The following is a 22,891-nucleotide window of genomic DNA, read 5'->3' as shown; positions in this document are numbered from 1 at the left end:
ACCTAAATTAATAATTCCCTAAATGCGGAGTTCCTGTTGTGGCTCAGCAGTAACGAACCCGATGGTATCCATGGGGATGCAGGTTCGATCCCCAGTCCAGCTCAGTGGGTTAAGGATCAACTGTTGCTGTGAGCTGTGATATGTAGGTCACAGACTTTGTTCGAATCCAGCGTTGCTGTGGCTGTGGCGTAGGCTGTAGCTCTGGTTCGATCCCTGGCCTGGGAACTTCCATTTGCCACAGGTGCAGCCCTAAAAGGACAATAATAATAATAATAATAATTCCCTAAATGCAATACCTTTTAAAAATCTCAGTAGCTGTGTCATTGAGGTAAAAGCACCCCTCCTCACTAGTTATCCTTTTTTCCAAGCTGACTGACTGTCCATTGGCCATGATTGTGATGGACATATCAGATACATTATGTTATTTTGGACCTTCCCCAGAATACGTTAGCAAAACTGTTGATGAGATGGAAAGAATTAAAAAGTGAATCCATTCCTCCATGTGAATTAAGCTGAGAAATCCTGGGATGGTAGTGTTATTCTCAGATTACAATCTATGGTGTTTCTGAACACAGTAGAAAAAGCAAATTGGAATCACCTTCATACTTCACCCTGCTTTTGTTGGCTTCCAAATAATTAAACTCTGTCACCACTGTAAGTTGAGTTTTTCAAAATATGGATGTTTCTTGAGAAAATGGCTGCTTCTTAGGATGAAGAAATTCTGCCCTAGTCCACTCAGTGCCCTTTTTTGCAGTTTCTCAGCCTAGTCTTAGAGCTCTAAGAAATGACAAATGACCTAGGAGCTGATTTGCAAGGCAGCTAGGAGAAGTGCATTTTGTTCCTGTCAATTAAAGGAATAGGGGGACTCATGTAGAGCATGAAGTTGTGTAATTCTGTGGCTCCACTCAAAACCTCTCAGGATAAACAGTGTGGGAACGCAGGATGTTGAAGTGGACTGAGGGAGCATGTTGGCTGAGCATGGCTTTTGAGTGCTTGGTGTAACAATATTATTAATAATAGCTACCACTTACGGAGTACTTACAGTGCTAAGTGATTTCCCTGAATTGGCTCATTTGATGCTCACAAAAATCCCTTTTAAATACTGCTATTATCCCCCATTTTACAGACAAGGAAACTGTGGCCTTGAGAGCTTGGCAGGGGGTCAGAATTCCCTCTTCTTACCCCTCAATTAAGTCTGAACTCAAGTCCAGGCCTGCAGTCACTGCTCCTCAAGGGTGGCCCTGGAGGAGCTGTTGCGGGGGGCAGGGGTGGGGTGGGGGTGGGGGGGAAGGGGGATCCAAGCAGGCACTGAGCAACCTGCTCTCCCCACGCTGCCCCCCTGGTGCCTGTGGACCAGAAGCAAACTTGAGGCACACACGGCCTCACCAGGCACGGAAGCCGGTGGCTCTTGGCCAGAGAGGAGGCTGGCTCCGCCAAGGATGGGAAGACACCAAGGCAGGAGGCCAGAAAGGCCAAGTGGCCTCTGGGGCAGAATGAAAGAGTCCTAGCGAAGGAGAAGGTATTGCTGGGAGTGACGGAAGTAAACCATTGTCTCAGGTCAGAGGCCCAAAGGCTTCCAGGCTGTGAGGACACTGGAATAACCAATTTGGGGCTGGCCAAAGCCTCCCTTAATTCCGACAAGAGAGAGGAGGAAGGAGCGAAGGCGCAACGGAGGACACAGAGTTTCCCGCAGGCAGCTGCTGGGGCAGTGGGTTCTGGGCACAAAGCCTCACCAGCCGCGCCCTTCCCTCCAGCCTTTGGCGTCCCTGCCACCAACAATGCTGTGGCCTTGGTCACTCCGCAGCCCACCTCGCCAGCGAAGTCACTCAGCTGTCACGATCAGGCCCTGAGCCGCAGGCTACAGAACAACTCCCTCCAGACCCCCTTGCGGCTGGGGCGGGCGGGGCCTTTTCCGCGCAAAGGCGTATCAGCTGCGTGTCTGCAAGTTGCTAAGTCAGCCCGGCAGCTGTTTTAATTTTTGCGTGAATTCAGTAGATCGCGGATATCTTGGTAGCGTGTGAATAAGTCCCTTTCTGAAAGAATTCACCTTGCCGAAGGGCCGCTGTCAGGCTCACAAAACCGAGCTTTGGCAGGAGCCTCCCGGGCGCCCTCTCTGTGCCAGCTGCCTTGGCCTCTGTTCCCAACCCGCCAGCCTCCTGGAGCGCGCCACCTCCCTGGGCAGGGCCGGCAGGGCCAGGCTTGGGCCTGGTGTGGCCTCTGCGCCTCGGAGGGTCATGACCTCAGCGGCCTGCACAGAAGGAGGCAGGGCAATCAGGCAAAGGTTCTAGAAACTGACAGGCTCCTTTCTTTTCTTTTTTTCCCCCCGTTTTGGCTGCTCCCTAGGCATGAGGAAGTTCCCAGGTCAAGGATGGAACCTACACCACAGCAGTAACCAGAGCCAAAGCAGTGACAACCCTTAATGCCCTGAGTCATGACAGGCTCCCTTCTGGACAAGCTCTGCTCTGTGCTGAAAATGTGCCTGCTTATTGGCACATTTGGGGGGCAGGGAAGGGGGTCCCCAGCTAGAGTGGCCATCACCAGCCTGATATCAACTATAGTGCAGAAGGAAAGGGCCATTCCAGCAAGGACAACCTCAGATATTTGCTGGTCTAGCAGAAAGCAATTAATACATAGGTGGTACAGTATGGGTTTTGTTTAAGCATCACATCCAGCTCTTGCTACCACCTTTCTCAATCTGAAGGTGGTTTCTCCCACAGGCGTCCCAAATAACTCCTGGACTTGGATCTCCGGTGTAAAGCCAAAGACACAGGAGCCAGAATAACCCATCTGGTTGCTTCCCCTGCTGCTTTTGCCCACATGAGCCAGCGTTTTGACTGAGACTAGGTGAGAATTGACATGAAACATTTTAAAGAAAGTTTGATATATTTCAAAGCATACATAATCCAACACAAATACTTACATGAGGGAAAGTATAAATAGTTAATAAACATATGAAAAATGTTCAGATCTATATATTGAAGATGTGTGCGACCCGATTTTTTTTCTCTTCTGTATTAGCAAAATGAAAATATAGAATCCCCCACACTGGCCTGGGTGTGGCAAGTTTGGCACTTTCTGTGGGAATGTAAATTGATATGAGGTTTCTGGAAAGTAAAGTGGCAACATGTATCAGGAGCCTTAAAAATGCCCCACACAGATGAGTGAACTCTAATAAAGCAGGGGCTTGGGAGCCAAGCAAATGTGAGTCCTGATCCTCACCATTCCAGCTGTGTGCCCCAGGACAAGTCCTTTAAGGCCCTTCCCTCAAGTACAAAGAAAATGGGCCCTCAGAGGGCTGTTGTGAGGATGAAGGGAGGAAAAACAGGTTGCTAAACAAATGGTGATGGGAGCTGTCGTGGTTATCACAAATTCTCTTTGAGCTGGTAATCTGGACTGTCCCAAAGAAATAATCATGCACAAAAGATATCTATCCAGCATTACTTACAGTCCTAAAAGCATAGAAACAATGCCCCCAGCATTAGGGGGGGAAGGCTGAGAAAGTTAGGGTATAGGCACATGGTTTTAGATATAAACTCAATTGAGAGCATGTGATATGCACTGTTTTATACTGTTTTTTTTTTTTTTTTTCACTGAGTGCGATGTTTTGCAAATTTTACATGTCTGCAGGATAAGTGCCTAGCACTGGAATTGTTGAGTCAGAGGATGTGCATATAATCACAACATTGTAAATCAACTCTCCTTCCATAAAACTTAAAAAAATGAAAGGAAAAAAAATGCTCTATGACTTCATAACCATCAATCTCCCACCCCCCGCCACAAAAAAGACATGCATATAAAATTTTGCAACTATGGCCAAATTTTGCCACCTGCCCCACAGAGGTTGTTCCCATGCATACTCTGACAGAGATATCAGAGGGTCTGCTTCTGCAGCTCTCTACAGCAGTGTTATCCACCTTTGTTCTTGGCCAAGGTGAAAGTGGTATCCTATTGAAATTTCAATTTGCATTTCTCTTATTATGAGTGAGGTTGAGCACCTTTTCATATGTTTAACAGCCATTTGTATTTCCCTTTCACAGAATTGTCTGCTTGGGCCTCAGTTTCTAATGAATAGAAGGCTTTTTTTTTTTTCCCATTCATTTAACTTTTCAGTTCACACATGCAAATTTTCTTCCTCTCGTTTTATCACTTATCTTTTAATTTTTTGTGTGTGTGGCTTTTGCCACTCAGTTTTAAAATAAAAGAACATGTTGTCTAGGTTCTAGGCAATTGCTCCTTCCATGCTGTGACACACTGTATTGTCCTAACTCATTGACTCTGAGCTGCTTGATGGCTGGGACCATGAATATCTGGTTCACCACTTGAACCACTGGTAGGTACTCAAAAAATACCTGCTCAGCAACTGCAGCTGCACTTAGTGAGTGAGTGCTAAGAACCTGTGCCTTCTAGGTAAATCTGCATAGTACACAAGGAAAAGACCATTCTCCTGACCTATAAACTTCTGCCACAAAACAGTCATGGTCAACTTGTAATGAGAATGTAGTGAATTTTCAAGGTATTATCCTAGCCTCAGAGGTCAGTAGCCTTAGCATTCAAAATCACAATGAGATCTAAGCCCACCCCGGCCTCCCACCCAGCCCAGCCCAGCCCCAGTCCAGCCCCAAGTGGGACACACTCTCTTAGCCCCTTGGGTACTCACTGTATTCTGGCTCCCCTCTGAGTGGGCTGGTGGGCAAATCCCATCCACAGGGCCTGAGGCAGCTTCAGAAGACCCTCAGCTTGTCTTCCTGGGGGCCTAGGAGGAAAAGCAAAGTTCATTTCCAAAAGCAAAGAAAGGGTAGCTCAGATTGTGTTATGCAAATAATTAATTCCAATCTGTGGAAACTTCAGAGCATTCCTGGCCTCACTGGGAGGAATCAAGAAAATTCAAATTACAAAAAAAAAGAAGGAAGGGAGTTCCTGTCCTGGTGCAGTGGAAACAAATCTGACCAGGAATCATGCGGTTGCGGGTTTGATCCCTGGCCTTGCTCAGTGGGTTAAGGATCCAGCATTGCCATGAGCTGTGGTGTAGGTTGCAGACGCAGCTTGAATCTGGCGGGCGTTGCTGTGGCTCTGGCGTAGGCCAGTGGCTACAGCTCCGATTTGACCCCTAGCCTGGGAACCTCCATATGCTGCAGGTGCGGCCCTAAAAAGATGAAAAAAAGAAAAAGGAAAAGGTAGGGGGTACAGAACAACTTTCAGCCTTTGGCAGAGGTGGGCCAGGTTAGGAATTGTGGCCAGGGTTTCATATACTGCTTCCTGTTCAGGGGCAAAACTGGGCAGAGGCAAAAGTTAAACCTTGTCCCCAAAGTTGATTTCACTTTAGAGCTCAGCAATGGGTATCATTTTTTTCTAACAGCTACACTCCATGAGCAAGGGACATTGGAGGGTTGTGTTCAGGCATCCAATTCTGCTTTATTCAATAGTTAGCTTCCTCTTCCCAGAAAGCATCATGGAGCCACTCTAAACAATGACCCCTACCACATTAGAGATATCAGAAATATCTTTGTATCTTTATACATTTTAAAGGCTTTATTTTAAATTTCTTATTTTGAAAAAATGTTTGCAGAAGAGTTGTGAAAAACAGTTATTCAGTGAACTCCAAAACCCTTCTCATCTATTTTCATCAATTGTTTTTATTTTTACTGCATTTGCTTTATCACTCTCTCTCTATATATATTATCTTTTTAATGAACTATTTAAGAACAAATTGTAGACTTTTAGCCCTAAATATTTTCTTCTTTGCTGCTAACAGTAGAGACATCCTCTTAAATAATCACAGTACAATTATTAAATTCAGAAAATTTAACATTGAACAAAACAATGTTTTGTTCAATTAGTTATCTAATCTGCAGTTCATATTCAAATTTCACTAATTGTCCCAGTAAAGCCCTTTATAGTTCTTTCTTCCCCAGACCAGAATCCAATCTTGTTGCAATTAGTTGTTTTGTCTTCTTTATTTCCTTTAATCTGGAAGAATTCCTCAACATAGTCTTTATGATCTTAATATTTATAAAGATCACTGGCCAGTTGTTTTTAGACTTTCCCTTAGTTTGGGTTTGTCTGATGTTTCTCCACAATTAGATTCAGATTATGAATTTTTGATAAAAATATTTTTAGTTGCTCATGATTCTTGTCCATTATAACAAAATTATCAGATGAGTCACATTTTGAAAACTTTTTTTACTATAGTTCATATTCATTTGCTTCTGAATTTTTTTTTTTTTTTTTTTTTTTTGGTCTTTTTGCCATTTCTAGGTTTGCTCCCATGGCATATGGAGGTTCCCAGGCTAGGGGTCTAATCGGAGCTGTAGCTGCTGGCCTACGTCAGAGCCACAGCAATTCGAGATCCAAGCCACATCTGCAACCTACACCACAGCTCACAGCAATGCCGGATCCTTAACCCACTGAGCAAGGCCAGGGATCGAACCCACAACCTCATGGTTCCTAGTCAGATTCGTTAACCACTGAGCCACGACAGGAACTCCTGCAGCTGACTCCTAAAATATTATTTTCTACATTCTTATACCACCTCCTTTTGATAATACTTCAACTTGGTAAAATATATATATATATATATATATATATATATATATATATATATACTTTGCATTTAATGTTTATTCTTTTGAGCACAGATGTAGTTGTCTCTCTTGCTTCTCACTCTCTTTTTGTCAGTTCTGGGTTTTTTGGTATCTGTTTATAATATTTGGATATTGACAGTTTGTTTTGAAATAAAACTTATCCCCCACCCCCATACCAAGTCTCTCCTTTTCTCCTTTGTATCCCTATATCCAGCACCAATACCTGGCACCACCGAGGAAACAGCTGGGAGACACTGGTTGACTCAGTGAAAGAATTTGGTGATTATGCACTGAGTTTTCTGAACTCAGGTCCTGTGCAGACCATAATATTGGTTGCTATTAATTACTGTACAGATTGAGAAGTACAGGAATTCAAGTATTACGGTTTAACAAAGATATCTTCTACTAAATAATTTAAGTGTCTCAATCTTCCAAGGAACCCAAAGTCCACTATCTTTGGATGAAACCCTGCTTAAGCTCCAGTGTATTTGCAGAGAGAAGGCTGGTGCGGGGGAGGGCAGGTACGGTAGTCTGAAGCCTGGCTTCTCTGGGGAAAGTCTCCTTCCAGAAATGGAGGATGAGGCAGGCTGGGCTGGGGGCTTTTAGGCTCTACTCAAGGACACCAAGTCCAATCGCAGAGACTTGGACCTAGTCACTCCCTGGTTTGAACCACCTAGCTTGAAGTGTGGTCCAGATGCATCAGCCTGACATTCAAGGCACCTGTCATCGAGAACCTGCCCACCTCTCCAGACTCAGGCCCTCCCTCCACCTTGTTCTGCCACCGGTAACAGTGACTTCTCCACCTCCTCCCTGGAATTTTAATACTTGATTAGTAGCAGGAAAGAGGCTCAAATTCACAGAGAATTTTTAAAATTTAAGTCATAATAGTTTAAATAGTTTAAATTTATCAGATTGGTAAAGATGAGAAATTAATTATATGCAAGCCTATGGCAAAATAAGTACCTTTATACACTTTTCATACATTTTACAGCATCTGTTTATTTTATTTTATTGTCTTTTTGCCTTTTTTTTCTTGAGACACTCCCCGAGGCATATGGAGGTTCCCAGGCTAGGGGTCTAATCAGAGCTGTAGCCACCAGCCTACACCAGAGCCACAGCAACATGGGATCCGAGCCGCGTCTGCGACCCACACCACAGCTGATGGCAATGCCAGATCCTTAACCCACTGAGCAAGGCCAGGGATCGAACCCGCAACCTCATGGTTCCTAGGCGGATTCATTAACCTCTGAGCCACGACGGGAACTCCTTGAGCATACAGTTTTAATTACACGCATACCTTGCAAGACCGAAAGTCTATACCTATTAAATAATAACTTCCTAGTCCACGCTTCTCCCCATTTGCCAGCAACCACCATTCTACTTTCTGTTTCGATAAATTTGATCATGCAAGGTATCTTATAGAGGTGGAATTAAACAGTATTTGTCTTTTTGTGTCTGGCTTATTTCACTTAGCATACTGTCCTCAAGTTTCATCCACGTTGTAGCCTGTCAGAAATTCCCTCCTTTTAAAGGCTGAATTAACATTCCATTGTATGGATATACCACATTTTCTTGAGTTGCTTCCAGCTTTTGGCTATTGTGATAATGCTGATGTGAATATAGGTATACAACTATTTCTTTAAATCCCTGTGTTCAGGTCTTGGGGTATATATTCAGAAGTGGAATTGCTGGATCACATGATAAGTCCATTTTTCAATTTTTTGAGGAACTGCCATACTGTTTTCCTGCCGTACCATTCTCACCAAGAGTGCACCACAAAGGTTCCAATTTCTCCACATCCTCACCAACACTTTTTATGTTGCTGCTTGTTTGTTAGTTTTTACAGTGGCCATCCTGATTAGTATGAAGTGGTAGGATGGGGTTTAAAATATAAACATTTGTTACAACGACTATTGTTCGAGGATATGATTTTCAATTCAAAAGGTTATTTTCCTCTCCTATTAAGCCACCTCAGAGACAGAAAGCTTTGAGAAGGACCAGCAGTTGTAGCACCTTCCCACTATTCTGAATGCAACACAGGTCGAGGATTCCATTCGCTCCATATACTGCTGTCCCTTAGCTCACTTTCCCCATCTATACAACAGGAATAATAATCTCCCTCATAGGGTTATTAGGAAGATGCAATGAGTTAATTAACATAATGCACTTAGAACAGGGCCTGACTGGAGTTGCTGTGGTGCAGCAGGTTAAGGATCTAGTGTTGTCACTGCTGTGGTTTGGGTCACTGCTATGGTGCAGGTTTGATCCCTGGCCTGGGAACTTCCACATGCTCCTGGGCACAGCCAAAGAAAAGGATGAGGCCTGACATGTAAGCTCTGTACAAACACATATTAAGGAAAATAATAAAGATGTTTTTCCAGTTTTGTGGCTTGTTTGGAGGTGTTGACAACATGTAAGACTTATCTATTACAGTGGAAAGAAATATTAACTGATCAAACCTTTACTGAAAGCCTGTATGTCCAAGACTGTGCTAGGCACTGGGAGAGGACATAGGAGATGCCCCAGGACTGCCCAGGGTCTGTGGTTGCCCAGTGAGAAAAGCCTCTGAATTTCAAGTTTCAGCTTCTCCATCATTCAAAACACAACTGCTCAGCTTGCGCAGACCCTCTAACAGTATCACACACTGGGCACCGTCCTGGGCATTTTACATGCCATTTCCAATTTTCCCAATAACCTTTTAAACTAGGGATTATTAATAACAGTTTACAGATAATAAAATTAAGGCTCTGAGGGAGCATGGTGGGGGATGAGTCTAGGAGGGAGGCAGGGCCAGCTCACCCCAGAGCTTGAGAATTTCAGGGTTAATGAACATTGTCATTTACCGAGCCCTGCCACATGCCAGGCCCAGCCCAAGTCTTCAAACGTGGGACCCATCATGAGACTCACCACTGGTGGAAAAACTCTTCCAGGGAGGGATTTTTACAAAGAGGAATGAGAGGCAGAGTAATACTAAGTCATCAGCTAGCAAAAAAGTGAGTTTATTCCAAAGTCTCCAGGAAGGGTAGCAGGGTGGCTAGTACTCCCTTGACTGTATCAAAAAAATGCAGATTCCTGGGCTCCAACACAGGTCCATTAAATTAAAAATCTGCCTAGGATTTGTAAGTTTCAGTAACACTTTCCCTGGAGTCTGGAAATAAGGGGAATACAACTGCCCACAGAGAGTTAAACCATGAAATCAGCATTAAAGAATCCAGGCAAGATATGCAAAGTCACCTCTAAAGGGACAGCTCGGTCTTCCCCTTCCCTCTTAACACTAACCAGATTGATTGTATTAACTAATATAAAGGAAGAATGAAGAGGAGAAAATGTTATGACCTTGGCAGAGAGAAGCATTTCTTAAGCGAGATGCAAAACACACAAGCCTTAAAAGAAAAGGATTCAAATATTCAACCATATAAAAATTAAAAACTTCTGTACAACAAAAGATGTCATAAAAAAGTAAAGATGAGCCAGAGAAGGAGAGAAGATATTTGCATTATATATAATCAACAACAGCTTGTGTATAATCAACAAAAGATTACTATCTAGAATATATACAAAAACTTTTAAAAATTAATTTAAAAAAGGGAGAAAGATCTCTTGAGAATAGTGATCAAAGGACATGAACAGGCAATTAGAAGAAAAGCTTGAACTACAAATAAACTTGTGAAAAGGTGTTCAATTTTGCCAGGGAGGGGGAAATGCAAATAAAAACCATCAAGAGATATTTCAAGGGCTGGCGAGGCTGTACAGCAACTGAAACTTCTATATCCACTGGTGACAGTGTAAAGTGAGACATGCTTTTGCAGAGCAATCTGGCAATAGCTAATAATACTTAAGAAGCAAATACCCCACAATCTAGTAATTGCCCTCCTAGAAAAATTCTCCCACATGTGCTCCAAGGGACAAATACAAAAATGTCCACTGTGGCATTTTGTAAAATAAAAAAGGAGACAATTTAAATATTCACTGTTAACCTAAAACAAGAAAACAGCCAGGTGTTTTTGTTTGTTTTTCTATCAGTAAAAAATGGATTTTTTGGGGAGTTCCCATCGTGGCACAGTGGAAACCAATCCAAGTAGGAACCGTGAGGTTGTAGGTTTGATCCCTGGCCTCACTCAGTGGGGTAAGGATCTGGCGTTGCCATGAGCTGTGGTGTAGGTTGCAGATGTGGCTCAGATCTGGCGTTGCTGTGACTGTGGTTTAGGCTGGCAGCAACAGCTCCGATTAGACCCCTAGCCTGGGAACCTCCATATGCTATGGGTGTAGCCATGAAAAGACAAAAGACAAAAAAAAAAAAGTGAAAAGGATTTTTTTAGGAGCAGCAAAGAATTGTAGTTTAGGACATGCAACCATGGGGAACCACATGCAAATGCAGTAAAGCAAAGGAGAGGAGAGTCTTTTATAGAGGAGAAGGAGAAGTTGGGAGGGGCTGTTAAAAGCAAAAAGGTTATTGGAGGAAACAAGAAGTTTGAAGTAGAGTGGCTTTTCATTGGCTGAGTTATGACAGTCTTTCATTGGCCAAGCTGTTGCCAGACAAGGAAAAAAAATCTTTCTTCCTCCTGTTGGCAGTAGTACAGTTGTGTCACTTCCTGCTAGAGATGCAAGGAACATCTCTTCCTATTGGAATGTGTGTTGGCTGGAGTGGTACATGTGTGAAAGCTCCCTATCCTGACCACCTGACTATATTTTAGTGAGGTTTCTCTTTGTCAGTTTTCATAACGCTGATAGGAGAGTTAATAAATAAATACATGATCCTACAAGAGAACACCATACAACAGTTAAAATAAAAAAAACCAGAGTTACATGTATTAACATTTTGAAATATAAGTTAGAACACATCTCTCCTCTGCTCCAAATCCTCTGAAGCAAGGGTTTTGTTCTGGTGAAAGCAAAATCTTCATGATAACCTAAAATCTCCTACACAATTGGCATCTCCCTCCTCACTTTATTTTTCTGACATTACTTGGAATGCTCTCCATGGCTCCCTCCTTCACCTCTGCCAAGTGTTTGCTCAGATGTCACCTCCTCTGTGAGGTCCTCCCCAACTACTCAGTTTACATTAGCAAACACCTCTCCTCTTGATGCTGCCAAGCCTAACTGCCCTGCTCTGCGTTTCCTTTCTCTGCAGCATGATTTTCTTTTAAATGTACAATATAATTCACATGTAAGATTTATTTAGTGTTTCTGATGTATCCTAAACACCAAGGATGAACGAGCATGGCTAAATCTCAAAATTATGTAACCAAGAAAGTCATGATCTATAAGGATATTTGTGGTATGGTATCATCTATATAAAGTTTTAAGACAATATATTACATATTGTTTATAGATACATACGTATGTAGTAAAAGTATAAAAACTTAAAGGAGTGGGAAATTTAGGATAGTAATTAGCTCTGGTTTTCAGAGTAAGAGTGATAGATGGCAATGATTTGTAATCTTTTGTCTTAATTGATCTGAAACAAAAATGACAATCTTGAGACTTGACAGAGCTGACAGATGAGATGGTATTAATTCTCCTGGTTTCTTTGTGTAGCTTTAAAATATTTCATAACTTTAGAAGAAATAATAAATGAAACCCAAAAAAGTTAGGTTGGCCACACTAACCTATACAAGGATTCCTGCTGGAGAGAAGCTGTCCCACCAGGAAATAATTGCAGTTCCTTTAACTAAGACCATCCTGTTCTGGAGAGATGATGTCAGCTACTAAATACTGAGCCACTGAAGGCCAGTAAGTGCTGGTGAGGATATGGCAGTCTTACAAACGCTGGAAAACTGTGGGCATTATTAAAGTTGAACAGATCATGTCCTATGATGCAGTTCCACTCTCGGGGATATAACTAACAGAAATGCATATGCAAGACTCCCAAAGACATGTACAAGAATATTCATAGCAGCATTATTCACAAGAGCCCCGTCATTTATATTCCCATCAGCATGTACAACAGTTCCAATTTCTCCACATTCTTGCCAACATTAGCTACTATCTATCTTTTTGATTATAGCCATCCTAGTGGGTGTGAAGTGACATATCACTGTGGTTTTGGTTAACATTTCCGTGATGGCCAATGACGTTAAGCATCTTTTTTTAAAATGTTTTTCCTTTTTAGAACCACATGTGTGGCATATGGAGGTTCCCAGGCTAGGGGTCAAATTGGAGCTGCAGCTGCCAGCCTACACCACAGCCACAGCAACATCAGATCCAAGCCACATCTGTGACCTACACTGACACTCACGGCAATGCCAGATCCTTAACCCACTGAGCAGGGCCAGGGATCAAACCTGCATCCTCATGGATACTAGTCAGGTTTATTTCTGCTGAACCACAACAGGACCTCTGATGTTAAGTAATCGTTTCATGTGCTTATTGACCATTCCTATATCTGCTTTGGGGAAATATTTATTCAGATCTTTTGCTAATTTTTAATTAGGTTATCTTTTTATTATTAAGTTGACAATATTTGTAGTCTTGGAAAACACTCTACATTGAAACATTATCTCTATTCATTAATAAAGATAGTCTTATACATCATTATTTCTGCTATGACTATATTATCATTTTGTTTCCTTTTTTCTGATTGTTAAATGTTTGTAAAATTTACTCTCCATTATTTCATTTTTATAGGTTTTTGGTGTGGTGATCTTTTTACAGATAATAGAGTTGTAGCCCCTCTTCTGGTGTCTGCCCCCCTTGCGGCTGAAGTTGTGGGGGGGGCTTGCTGTAGGTTTCCTGATGGGAGGGGCTAATGCCTGCCCACTGGTAGGTGGAGCTGATTCCTATCCCTCTGGTGGGTGGGGCTTTGTCTCTGGATGGGATTAGAGGCGGCTCTGTGCCTGGGGGGGTCTTTAGGCAGCCTGTTTACTGAGGGGCGGGGTTGTGATCCCACCTGGATTGTTGTTTGCCCTGGGGCTTCTCAGCTCTGACTGAGGGGTGGGGCCAGATTTTCCCAAAATGGCCACCTCCAGAGAAAGGCAGCTGCTGAATATTCCCAAGAGTTTTGCTTCCAAGGTCCTTCCTTCACAACAAGCCACATTCACCCCTGTTTTCCCAGGATGTCCTCCAAGAACTGCAGTCAGGTTTGACCCAGATTCCTATAGAGACTTTGCTTTGCCCTGGGACCCAGTGCACGTGAAAGTCTGTGTGCGCCTTTTAAGAATGGGGTCTCCGTTTCCCCCAGTCCCATGGAACTCCTGTGCCCAAGCCCCACTGGCCTTCAATGCCAGATACTCCAGGGGCTCTTGCTCCCAGTGCCAGATCCCCACACGTAAGAGTTTGATGTGGGGCTCAGCACTCTCAGTCCTGTAGGTGAGTCTCTTATGAACCAGTAAGTTTCCAGTCTGTGGGGCTTCCCACCCGGGAGGTATGGGGTTGCTTATATCGCGTAATCGCCCCTCCTACCTCTTGATGTGGCCTCCTCTTTGTCTTCTGGAGTAGGATATCTTTTTTAAGGTTTCCAGTCCATTTGGGTGAAGATTGCTCAGTCTTTAGTTGTGAATTTTGTTGTTTTTAGGAGAGAAGTTGAGCTCCAGTCTTTCTATTCCGCCATCTTAATCCCATCTCCTCCAGAACTTTCTACTCTCCATTGTCTCAAAGCGTCTATTTATTTTATTTATTACTTCATATTTTGATCCTTTTTTTCCACTTACCATGGCGTCTCTGACTCTCTGTCTATATCCCCTCGAATGTGTAGCTCCTCAAGGGTGGCCCATGTCTTGTTCACCATCAGATGCCAGTGTCTGGACATACTAGGGCCCAAAACAACACTTGCTAAAACTTAAATGAATGAATGAAACTCTTTCCACTCTGAAACAGAAAAAAGTATCCAGCAGGCCCAGGATACCTGTCTCTGTTTCATGTTTCCCAGACTTTATAATGAGGCATCAGTATCACTATTTTAACATGAGGGCTGACCATGCTATTATTTATTTAAAGTTTTATTTAAGTGAACTTGCTGCTTTACTGAAATGTTGTAAAAGGGAAATTATTTTATTTTATTTTATTTTTTGTCTTTTTAGGGCCGCACCCAAAGCATATATGGACGTTCCCAGGCTGGGGTTTGAGTTGGAGCTGCAGCTGCCAGCCTATGCCATAGCTGCAGCAACGCCAGATTCCAGTCACATCTGCAACCTACACTATACCTTGTGGCAGTGCTGGATCCTTAACCCACTGATTGAGGCCAGGGATCGAACCTGCATCCTCATGGATACATACTAATCAGGTTCTTAACCTGCTGAGCCACAATGGGAACTCTAAAAGGGAAATTTTAGGTCAATATCATGAGTTGTTTATTCACTAACATACACATAAGAATGTTTCAAATTAAAAAAAGAGATTCCTTTGTGTATCCCCTAAAGTGATCTTGGGTGCCATACTTAGGAAACATTACTTCTCACTCAGCATTTTTCCCATTCAAGACACTGGTCATTTACATGGCATATGGGAACTTCTGATTTTCCTGTGTCCTTCTCTTTCCCAAGGGCTGAGATGCTATGTCTTATGGGAAAAAAAAAAAATAACATTTTTTTTTTTTTGTTTTCACTTAACTTGAATTTATGTGGGTCAACTCAGGATGGTCCACCAGAACCCATCAGGTTTTGGTGCCCAGATATGCCTTCTGCTACCCTGGGGGCTTGGTTCTCCATTGCTCTTATTTCATTGCACCCTTTTGGGTGAGGCCACCATGACCGGCCTCTGAGCACCAGACATTAGGTTTTTAATTGACGACCCAGGAAGATCAGGATAAGGATCCAGATGAATACTTGGACCCACCAGGGGGGAAAAAAAGTGTCATTATCACATGCCATGTCATTGTTTCCAATCAGATCAGGATTAGTGTTTTATGTTATGGAACATAAAGTATCTCCAAACAGGCTAGGAGAAATTTTTTCTCGTAAAATATCCCTCATAATTATATCTTTGCTATTGATTATACATAAGTTTGCTGAGAGTTTCATAACTCTGCTTTAGTTTCCATAAAGTGCCTTTTTGGCAGGTAGATTGTTGAACTGGATGCAAATCCTCTCTCTCTATTAAGTGAAAACTTGTTAAGTCACTTTATTTAGATCGAGGAGGGATTTTGATCAGTTTTTGGAGAGGGTACAGACACTTTCTTGATCTCTCCACTTCCCACAGCTATAGAAGGCCTGTTTTACAAGGTTTGCCTTCGTTTTCACAGGGATAAGTATTGTGGAAAACTGGAAGGGCCTCCCCCTCCTGGGATGCTGAGGAACAGCACTGCTGGGTGGGAGGGAACTTAGAACCTGACCCCCTCCTGCTAGGAGAGGGCTGGCCTCCCCCTGGGCTCCTGCTCCTTGCTCTGCCCCTGCTTCCTGGCTCTGGCGGCACACTTGAGTTCTGGCATGAAGTGGCCACTCGTGTAGGCACCGTTGGTCCTCACCTCCCGCAGAATTTGTTTGGAAGAACTTTAGGCCTCTGTGAGAGGGACAGGTCCTCTGACCAGTTGAAGAGGCTGGTTATTTTGCCCAGGGTCCCAAACAGACAAGTGACTGTGGCAAATAAATCATAGTCACCAGGTTTGAAATAGAAAGTCTAAAAATTCCATCTAGGCTCTGAGAGAATATTAGCAAGAAGTTTTTCTTTTAGGGCTGCTCCAGTGAGGTCACCAATAAAGTGGTTTCTGTTCAGTCTTCTCAAGTGGGTGAGAAGAGGAAGGAAGGTGCCTCTTGACACCTTCTGTTTGCATTTGTCCTTTTGAGCATTTCTGTTCCTGGGTGACAGCAGCTCAGTGACCACACAAAGGCAGCAGAGAGGCTGCCTACGGTCTGAGTCATTCCCCTGTATTCACATTTTGGTGTTCATGCAGAATAATTCCTGGGAAGAAGAATTCACTCTTTCCTTGTTACACATCAGGGATTCCTTCTCCCAACTCTAGATGCCAACGTCCTGTGTGCTGGGGAGGCCATGGTTTCCTGGGTGGGTGTTTTCATCATTCTGTTTCATCTACCTGGAAATCCCATCCCTCTTTTCAACTGTACATCTCAAAGCCACCTCATTCTGGTTGCCTTTTCAGCTTTCTCTATGTTATTATTTTTTTTTTGGCTGCACCTGTGGCATGCAGACATCTCAGGCCAGGGGTTGAACCCATGCCACAGCAGTAACTAGAGCCACGGCAGTGACAACGCCAGATCCTTAACCTGCTGAGCCACCAGGAAACTACCTCTTATTTACTTTAAATACCCATAGCACTCTGTGAGTTTCTTCTAGAGCTTCTCTCATTCTGTGATATTAGAGTTCGATCTTGCCGTGGTCTCTTTCCACTGGCCTATTTGCACTCTGAAAACAGGATTTGTGTTCTCTCATATCCTGTATCCCCACCCCCACCCCAGCTCCGCCACCAGGCACACCCCACCCCCAAGAGCTGAGTACATCATTTGTTGAATCAAACCAAATTGCATCTATCTTCGCTGCTTTATTTTCTATTTTTTTCCCCATTTGAACCTCAGCTTAAGTCATCACTAGTATCTGGATATATCTTTTCTTTTTCTTCATCCATCTCTTCACTTGTTGAGCATTTACCAAGTGCCTTCTCCCCCACCCCCCTTATCTGGCTGCACCCACAGAATATGGAAATTCCCAGGCCTGGGATCGAATCCAAGCTGTGGCTATGACCTATGCCACAGCTGAGGCGAGGCTGAATTCATGCGCCTTCTAAGTGTCAGGCACTGGACTGGGCACCGGGGCAGTCACGGTGAACGAAACACTGTCCCAGGTGCTAAGAAGCCCCAGTCCAAGAACAGAGGTAGGAAGAAGGGAAGGCCAGATGGCAAGGGGTCCACTGATGCAGTTTTGGGAGGTCAGGGAGGCTTCCCTGGCTGCCATGCCTAAGCTGAGATCCTTGGCATTCGCTCATGCAGTCCCTATGTGGGGATGTACCCCTCCTACCCCTGGGGCCAATTCCCTGTGTCTGCCCTCCCCTCTATACCCTCATCCTGCATGTGCCTTCCTGGTCCTCTGACAGCCTGACCTCTCATTTTCAGTGTCAGAGGGCACTGGCAAGGCTTTGTCTTTGACCCTTTCCTCATTCTTCCTGGTTTGGCTCTCACCCTGATGCAGATGACTTTTCAAGGTGTGTCTCTAAGCTTGTCTTTCTCCCCTGAAATACATTGCTCCCTGCCTGCTGGATCCAGCCCTCTGGACATTCTGCTTCTCCAAACTTCTGCAAATCCAGACCAGAATATGGTGTTTTTCTTCTGAGTGCCAGCTCCTGAGGCATTCAGGTAGCTGTGGTTATCCTCCAGAGGTCTTGGGCTAGAGCTGCGAAGGCAGGCTTCCTTTTTGTCTTTTTACAAAACCTAATACTGGAGTTCCTGTCGTGGTGCAGAGGAAATGAATCTGACTAGGAACCATGAGGTTGTGGGTTCCATCCCTGGCCTCGCTCAGTGGGTTAAGGATCTGGCGTTGCCTTGAGCTGTGGTGTAGGTTGCAGACGTGGCTCGGATCTGGTGTTGCTGTGGCTGTGGTTTAGGCTAGCAGCTGTAGCTCCAATTTGATCTCTAGCCTGGAAACCTCCATATGCCACAAGTTCGGCCCTAAAAAAAAAAAAAAAAAAAAAAAAGCAAAACCTGATACGAAGTTTACCTTTGTGGAGTTTTTGTCGTGGCTCAGCAGAAATGAATCTGACTAGTATCCATGAGGATGCAGGTTCTTGGGTGTGGCCCTAGAAAGACAAAAAAAAAAAAAAAAAGAAAGAAAACCAAAACCAAAAAGTTTACCCTTGTCATGTTCTCTCTTGATTAGATATTCTCTAGTGACAAGTACAACCACACTATTTTGTTATTTGTCTCTGTTCATAGGTAATTGTTCCCACTGTCCTGCATTAAGAAGCCCCAGCTGGCGATTTGCATCTCAGGTGCCCACAACGGGATGCTATGGGCTGGCCTCCAGTTGGCTGGGTTTGCCTGTGGCCAGCTGTCTGAACATCGGACAGCACTGACAGTTTAGGATGGTAACCCCCAGTAGTCACCAAATACTCCCAGCTTGTGGTGCTTCGTGGGCCATGATAGAATTGCTTTTCCTTGGAATTCCCATCGTGACTCAGTGTTTAATGAAACCAACTAGCATCTATGAAGATGAGGGTTCAATTCCTGGCCTCATTCAGTGGGTTAAGGATCCGTATTGCCGTGAGCTGTGGTTTAGGTCACAAACGCGGCTCAGATCTAGTGTTGCTGTGGCTGTGGTGTAGGTCAGCAGCTATAGCTCTGATTGGACCCCTAGCTTGGGAACCTCTGTATGCTGCAGGTTCAGCCCTAAAAAAAGATCCCCCAAAAATTGCATTTCCTAGCCCCCTTGTAGTGGGGTGGGGCCATGTAATTCCTAGCTTCTGAGTCCTAAGTGGAAGCATTGTGCCTGGACTTAAGCGTTTAATTTTGAGACCAAGACCCTTCGGGGACCTCTTTCCCTCTGCCATGCGACCCACAATGTCTGAGAAGACAGCTGCATCCTCAGCCTGGGTGCTAGAATGAGATTTGTAGCAGTGGCCCTGGCCAGCTCGTGATAGACATGTAGTTCAAGGGGAGTAACCTCCGTTGTTATAAACCACGGTTTGGGTTGTGGGCAATGTATCTTATCTTGACTAGCACCCCACTGTGTGGAGTGAAGTTATATTTAGCACCTTTTATTTTCTTTTTTCATTTTTGACCGCATCCATAGCATGTGGAAATTCCCGGACCAGGGATGAAACTCACACCACAGCGGTGACCTCAGCCGCTGCAGTTGACAACTCGGATCCTTAACCCACTGCACCACCAGGGAACTTCCAGCACCTTTGCTATTTCAAGCATGCACTTGGTTTGTATAAGTAAATAGCTGTCATATCCATGTCCATGAACTCTCTAGAGGAAATTCCCCAAAGCAACAGGTTTCTCTTTAAATAATAGCTAAAAATATATACACATTGATGTCATGTGTTTTACACACATCTAAACTGTGTGAAATGAGAGTATGTTCCACACACTTAATGAATAAATAATTTAGGTGGGGATCACACTTACCGTCAAGTTTGCCTTAAACTGCAGCTGACTCTGCCGTCTCACCCCACACTTGATCCCGTGCTCAGTTTTGACTCTGCATCTGCAGCACCCAGCACAGGGCGGCTGCCAGAGGCCCTTTCGTTTCCATTGTCACTCACTTTGACAAGTCAGAAGTGGCTTTTGCACTGGTGTCAGCTCCTCCAGGCTCGCTCATCCCCGTTGCGACCTGCCACCAGGGTTTCAAGTCAGAACAGCCCCTAGTGGCCACATACCCACCTCTCAAACCCCAAGGCAGAGAAGGGGAAACCAGGTGGGACCCTCTTTAAGTGGCAGAGGACAGACACCTGGGTTCCAGCCAAGCCAATCCTTGCAGATCCTACAATAGGCCAGGCCTCACTCTCTCAGCCTCATGCTAGGGGCTAACTCCCCTGCCTTCAGGTCTAGTCCTGCCAGTGGACTAACCCTGCGCCTGAGATTTAAAATCGCAACCAGCTCCTCTCACCTTCCTTAACACTCTCCATCTTCCTTGCCTTACTGACTTCTTTCCTCCACAATACTCAGCTCCTTATAACATTTGTATCATTTACTAATTTATTGTGTTTATTGTTTCTTTTTTTTCTCTACTAGAACATGAGCACCACAAAAGCAAGGGATTTTGCCTTTTTTTTTTTTTTTTTTTTTTTTGGTCAGTCTTCTATCCCAAGAAAACAGAGCAATGCCTGGCACACACACAGAAAAGATGCTTAATAAATATGAGTTGACTAAGCAGGGTAGCGCCAGGCATCTGTCATTTTGAGAGGGTCCCCAAGTGAGTCTAAACAGAGCAGGGTGGAGAATCGCTGTCCCACAGTCTCTAGTTCACTGGTGATGTGTGTGGTTCTTGATGTGAACCTAAGGGCCAAGTATGTTCTGTTTTTTTGTTTTGTTTGCTTTTTTTTTTAATGGCCGCACTCGAGGCATATGGAAGTTCCCGGGGCCAGAGATTGAACCTAAGCCGCAGCTGCAGCACTGCTGTATCCTTTAACCCAGTGCAGCAGGCTGGGGATCCAACCCATGCTTTGGGAGCAACCTGAGCCACTACAGCTAGATACTTCACCCACTGTGCCACAGTGGGAACTCTGCATGTTCTGGTTTATTCCTGCCTGTCAGGGACAGCATCCCTCCCAGAGCCTTGGCAGAGCAAGGAAAGAGAGTTGATTCTGTGTGAGCCCATGATGGCTGCTTCTCCCAGTGCTTGATGCCTATGGTGGCACTGTTCTTGTTCTGAAAGTTGGAGTAGCAACACGGCGGGACAGTACCATGACATCATCTGTCCTTCAGAAAACATCACAGTTGACAAGCACACAAACTCTTTATTTATTTGTAAAACTACTTTAGGTATGACTGACATGTAAAAAAGTGGTACCTACTACTATACACACACTTCGGTAAGTTTGGGGATAAATGTACATCTCTAAAACCATCACAGGAATTCCCGCTGTGGCTCAGTGGTTAACGAATCCCACTAGGAACAATGAGGTTGTGGGTTCGATCCCTGGCCTTGTTCAGTGGGTTAAGGATCCAGCGTTGCCGTGAGCTGTGGTGTGGGTTGCAGACGCGGCTTGGATCCCACGTTGCTGTGGCTCTGGTGTAGGCTGGTGGCTACAGCTCCAACTGGACCCCTAGCCTGGGAACCTCCATATGTCGCAGGAGCGGCCCTAGAAATGGCAAAAAGACAAAAAAACAAATAAGTAAATAAAACCATCACAGCCATCTAAGCAATAAATATATCCATCACTTCCCAAAGTTTCCTCCCATCCCCTTTACTAGTGTTATTATTTTGTGGTAAGAACAACTTCATATAAGATCTACCCTCTTAGCAAATTTTGAGTGAACAATCAAGTACTGTTAGCTGTAGGTACCATTCTGTATTGATTTCCAGAACTGCTCTTCTTGCATAGCTGAAACTTTGTACCTTTTGACCATGACCTCCCTAATTACCCCTCTTTCCAGTCCCTGGCAAATACCATTTGACTCTGCTTCTAAGAGTTTGACTATCTTAGATCCCACATATAAATGGTACCATACAGCATTTGTCTTTCTTTGCTGGACTTATTTCACTTAGCATAATGTCCTCCAGGTCCAACTATGTTGTCGTAAATGGCAGGGTTTCCTTCTTTTTTTTAAGGCTTAAAGATATTCCTTTGGATGCGTATACCACTTTAAAAAGAAAAAATCCGTTCATCCATTGATGGATGCTTAGATTGGTTCCATATCTTGGCTACTGAGAATAACGCTGCAATGAACATGAAAGTATAGGTATCTCTTTGAAATGCACACATACTCTGAATTTTTTTTTCTTTCTTTTTTTTGCTTTTCAGGGCTTCACTTGCGGTATATGGAAGTTCCCAGGCTAGGGTTCAAGTCAGAACTGTAGCCGCTGGCCTATGCCACAGCCATAGCAACGTAGGATCCAAGCTGTGCCTGTGACCTACACCACAGCTCACAGCAAGGCTGGATCCCTGTCCCACTGTGTAAGGCCAAGGATCAAACCCAAATCCTCATGGATACTAGTCAGATTTGTTTCTGCTGTGACACAACGGGAACTCCAACTCTGGAAAATTTTAAAATTCTTTTTAAGGAGTACCATTCACACAAAACTTTCCTTGAAAAAGACACATGCACACACATATTCACTGCAACACTATTCACAGTAGCCAAGACACGAAAACAACCTAAATGTCCATCGACAGATGATTGGGTTAAGAAGATGTGGTATATATACACAATGGAATAGTACTCAGCCATAAAGAAGAACAAAATAATGCCATTTGCAGCAACATGGATGGAACTAGAGAATCTCATACTATATGAAGTAAGTCAGAAAGAGAAAGACAAATACCATATGCTTTCACTTATATCTGGAATCTAATATATGGCACAAATGAACCTTTCCACAGAAAAGAAAATCATGGACATGGAGAACAGACTTGTGGTTGCCAAAAGGGAGGGGGAGGGAGAGGGAGCGGGAAGGACTGGGAAGTTGTGTTTAATTGATGCAAACTATAGCCTTTGGAATGGATAAGCAATGGGATCCTGCTGTATAGCACTAGGAACTATGTCTGGTCACTTGTGATGGAGCATGATAATGTGAGAAAAAAGAATGTATGTGTGACTGGGTTACCTTGCTGTGCAGCAGAAAATTGACAGAACACTGTAAATCAGCTATAATGGAGAAAATAAAAATTAAAAAAAAATAGAGTACCATTCATTATTTTTTGCCTGATTTGGTTAGTCTTCTGTATTTATTATTATTAATATTATCATTTTTATGGCCGC

At 43.9% G+C, this 22,891-nt stretch overlaps 1 protein-coding gene across 3 annotated transcripts in view; it reads right to left on the bottom strand.

The window, feature by feature from the left end:
* KAT6B (lysine acetyltransferase 6B) overlaps window positions 1–19,799 on the bottom strand; it is a 221,649-nt gene extending 201,850 nt beyond the window's left edge. For 2 of the 3 annotated variants that reach the window (XM_084997365.1, XM_084997368.1), the window contains exons 1-3: window positions 19,595–19,799; window positions 18,183–18,261; window positions 4,658–4,753 (exon numbers count right to left, since the gene is read on the bottom strand). The gene's annotated coding sequence lies outside the window, so the exon portion shown is untranslated. Of the gene's footprint in view, window positions 1–4,657; window positions 4,754–14,230; window positions 14,330–18,182; window positions 18,262–19,594 lie in introns of all 3 variants that reach the window. The other variant, XM_084997366.1, reaches the window with a different exon arrangement.
* Window positions 19,800–22,891: the final 3,092 nt, after the last annotated feature.

Source organism: Sus scrofa, chromosome 14, assembly GCF_054392235.1.
Source record: "Sus scrofa isolate SSC_HxYL_T2T_F1_AM1 chromosome 14, Sscrofa_HxYL_maternal_Yorkshire_Landrace_v2.0, whole genome shotgun sequence".
NCBI classification, from domain to species: Eukaryota; Metazoa; Chordata; class Mammalia; order Artiodactyla; family Suidae; genus Sus; species Sus scrofa.
Note: the sequence above shows the minus strand (reverse complement) of the source record. Positions and strands in the feature narration are given on the sequence as shown.